General features: G+C 36.3%; 1 long non-coding RNA gene across 1 annotated transcript; it reads right to left on the bottom strand.

Moving 5' to 3' along the window:
* Window positions 1-2,243: 2,243 nt before the first annotated feature.
* Window positions 2,244-2,941, bottom strand: LOC141684065 (uncharacterized). The gene is made up of 3 exons (XR_012560537.1): window positions 2,815-2,941; window positions 2,487-2,537; window positions 2,244-2,354 (listed from the first exon to the last, which is right to left on the bottom strand). It is a non-coding gene; the product is annotated as an uncharacterized LOC141684065 (long non-coding RNA).
* Between the last annotated feature and the right edge of the window lie 1,255 nt (window positions 2,942-4,196).

The raw sequence follows: 4,196 nt of genomic DNA, 5'->3' as shown, positions 1-4,196 counted from the left end.
GCAAATCCGCATTCTTTCTCTTCCTATCCTGGGCTGCTTCTAATTTTTTCTGAATCAATGCCACTACATCCTTAGTCTGCTGAACCAGTTCAGGACCTAACACTTTCTTCTCTTCTACTTCATCCCAATATAACGTTGATCTACACTTACGTCCATACAAAGCTTCATAGGGCGGCATTCCAATGTTGGCATGATAGTTGTTGTTGTACGAGAACTCAATCAAAGTTAAGTGTTCGTCCCAATTTCCCTTAAAATCTAAAGCACAAACTCTTAACATATCCTCTATGGTCTGGATTGTTCTCTCACTTTGACTGTCCGTCTGAGGATGATAGGCGATACTCATATTCAGCTTGGTTCCTGGACATTCTTGGAACTTGGTCCAAAACCTTGAATTAAACCTCGGGTCTCGATCTAACACAATAGACACAAGAACTCCATGCTTGGTCATTATCTCATCCAAATATAGCTTAACTAGCTTTTCCAAATAATACCTTTCGTTAATCGGAAGGAAATGTGCTGACTTGGTCAATCTGTCAATGATTACCCAAATAGCGTCGTGATTAGCTCTCGTCTTTGGCAATCCTACCACAAAATCCATTATAATCTCTTCTCACTTCCACTGGGGAATCTTCAAAGGTTGTAACAATCTACTTGGCTGTTGATGTTCTGCTTTTACCTTTTGACACACGTGACACTTGCTAACCCAATTTGCAATATCCTTCTTCATTCCTGGCCATCGGAAGTTTTTCTTCAAGTCTTGGTACATCTTAGTGTTACCAGGTTGGATAGAAAATCAAGAGTTATGCGCTTCATGTAACACTTCATTCTTCAGTTCCGCCACATTGGGAATCCAATTTCTGGAAGAGAATCTTAGCATACCTTGATTATCCTTTTGGGTACACAATTCTTCACCTGTCAGAGTGTCCAATTCTTGTTCCATAATTCCCTCTTGACATCTTCTGATCTTTTCCATCAATGTTGGATGGAAGGTAATCGCGTATAGTTGCTCTTTACTTTCACTTGGTACTCGAACTTCAATCTCCATCTTTCCCAAGTCTTGTGCTAGCTCTTCTGTAATCTGGACCATATTCAACTTCTCTTTTCTACTTAAGGCATCAGCCACCATATTGGCTTTGCCTGGGTGATAGTTAATGGAACAATCGTAATCCTTGATTAACTCTAACCATCTTCTATGTCTCATGTTCAAATCCTTCTGAGTGAATATATACTTTAGGCTCTTGTGATCCGTGTAAATATCGCACATCTCTCCATACAGGTAATGTCTCCACAATTTCAGAGCAAATACAATAGCTGCCAGACTAGATACTTCTGTTCGTGAGACTTTAGTTGTCTGGAGGCATAAGCGATGACTTTATCATGTTGCATTAGTACACAACCTAAACCTTTCAAAGGAGCGTCGCTATAAATCACAAAGTTTCCCGTCTCATCTGGAAAAGCTAATACTGGAGCTGACACTAACCTCCTTTTTAATTCCTGGAAGCTTTCTTCACACTTCCCCGTCCAAATGAATTTATCATTCTTCCTGGTTAACTTGGTTAATGGAGATACGATCTTTGAGAAATCCTTTACAAACCTTCGGTAATATCCTGCTAGTTCAAGAAAACTTCTTATTTCCGTCGGAGTCTTCGGTTGATCCCATTTGGATACCACTACACCATAAATGGCCTACAACAACACCATGAAAATGTCACAATAGGCCCAAAAAAGTGTTACCACAGCCAGAAAAAGGCCTAAGGTAACATAAAAATTAAGTTGCTTTTTTTCGAGTTACTTTTGGCCCCTAAGGTAACATTACGTTTACCCTGGTGTAACATTGACATTTGTGTTACAATAGCAGTCAAAGGTAACATCAATATGTGTCTATAGTATCACATTATGTAGGTTACCTTTGCACTTAGATTTTCAAAAAAAAAATGGGACCCACCAGTGGGGCCCACAGTGATGACATGGCATGTAGGTTCCCAGTGGTGACGTGGCATGTGAGTCCAACAGTGGTAGCATCAAATTTGTACCAGGGGTAACACTTTGAACAACCTACTCTAACACTTTATGAAGCTATTATAACAATTTACCAGGAAGAAAAATAAAAAACTAATATCAGAAAGTGTGAAATCGACTGCAAAATTTGAAAATATATTACATTAATCTAATACATTCCAAATTTCATAATCTCAACTACATTCATAACCAGTCTACAATCTACAGAAATCACAATAAATTTAACCAAAACAACCAACTAATCTACGTCCCAAAACTTGATCCACTTCATGCTAGGACTAGCAGCCGAGAACTTGACATGTATGCATTCATCAACAAATATATAGTTGTTAAAGCTGAAGTGAGAAAAATCAAAGGTTAGGCCATACAGTACCCTATATATATACCCCATGCAAAAGTATTGTACTTCTATATTCTATAACAACTACTATTTTATAAACCTGATGCATATATACATACAACATTACCTTCAAACTCAATGATGCTAATGTATCTCCCCATCTAACTAGCATTTTTTGCTGCATCAACATGAACAACAGGCACACTCAGAATTTAATGTTTGGCCTGGACAACTTCAACAACACTAGTGCCATAATTGATCATAATTTAGAAGTTAAATCAAAGCATATATGCATAGAAAGTATGTAAATATTTCAGTAAAGTCAAATTTTGGATATCTTATGCATTTGGATATCTTATGCATGAAGGAGCCTCAATGGATTATGAAAATGTAACAAATACACCTACGAATAGAAAAAAGGATTAACTTAAATATAAAAGTGTTTAAAAACTCACCTTGAATATTACTATCCCTTAATCCCACTACTTTGCTTGCTGCTTCCGCCAACTGAAAAGAATCAGGCATGGAAAGAATCCCACGACAATAGCATAATAAACAAGTGACTTTCAAACCTTTAGCCTGATTAGGCACACAAAAAATAGTTATGTATATGTATATGTTGTGCTTGTGTTTAATTAGCAAAATTACTAAAAATGATGTTATACTGTTTGTTAGGAAACCATAAATGCTCTTTGTTCTTTCTTTCCAACGAAAATAGTGGGAATGGAAAAAGGGTCATAAAACTAATCCATCCATAAAAGATATAAATAGTTAACCTGCCCGTCACTACCTTTTAAGCACATTCCTCCATTCACAGCCATGTTAGTCTAGAGATTTTAGAATAATTATAGAAAATAGGCCTTCTGACACCAACATGATAACTGGGAGTTTAAACTATTACAACTTCACAAGGAAGAAAAACACATCTCATGGATTTTTATTCAATACTTAAAATGTTAAAAAGTCAGTAGTGTGCAAGATCCCAAAAAATACCATCTAGCAAGACCATAAGTTGGTAGAAAAACCTTGATTTATAGAAAACAGGAAAAAAAGGTTCCAGTTGCAATTGCTTGAGATGCAGTAGCAAGAACACCCAGATGCATGTTGTGGCTAGATATAACAGAAGATGGCATATTGTTTAGTTGTCTCATATGCCTCCTCACACCAACACGTAGCTCCCCACTTTCACCCCTGAGACTTGTTTTTCTTTTGTTAAATTGATATAGATACACAAAATTATGCTATGACAAAGATTTAATGTTTAAATGTAAAAGACCAATTGCATTTTAATAATATTCTTTTAATTTTTTATTAGATTCTTATTCCATTTAATTAAGTAAAAGAAAAAAGAATTCATTCTCTTGACTTTTTTATTTTGCTAATTAAACACAAGCACAACACATACATAATGCAGGCGATGAAAAAAGGATGTTGCTTACCAATTCTAAGCCAGAAAAATCCACAAATTACAAACAAATAAAAATAATAAAAAACTGGGGGAAAATAGAATAAGGAAACCTGCTACAGTGGCAACTGGTGTTCATAATATCAACTGGCTGTGGCAAACAGTGGCAATTGGCTTTCCAGAATTGGAAAGAGATTTCACCAACTCCTGCACAGATTTATCCATTGCAAGCTATTCTGGAGCACGTCCTCCTGGTATCACTATCCCATCATACTTGCTGGCTTCAATCTCATCATAATTTGCATTCAAAATGAAGTTATGACCTCTTGATTCAGAGTAGTTCTGCCAACATTAGGGAGGGATGAGTAAGCTTCAGGAAGCTTCATAAATAAATTTAATTAAACAAATCTTTTGAGTACGAATAAACGGCTG

This window comes from Apium graveolens, chromosome 9 (assembly GCF_009905375.1).
Source record: "Apium graveolens cultivar Ventura chromosome 9, ASM990537v1, whole genome shotgun sequence".
NCBI lineage: Eukaryota > Viridiplantae > Streptophyta > Magnoliopsida > Apiales > Apiaceae > Apium > Apium graveolens.
The sequence above is the reverse complement of the archived record's forward strand: the minus strand, read 5'-3'. Positions and strand labels throughout refer to the sequence as shown.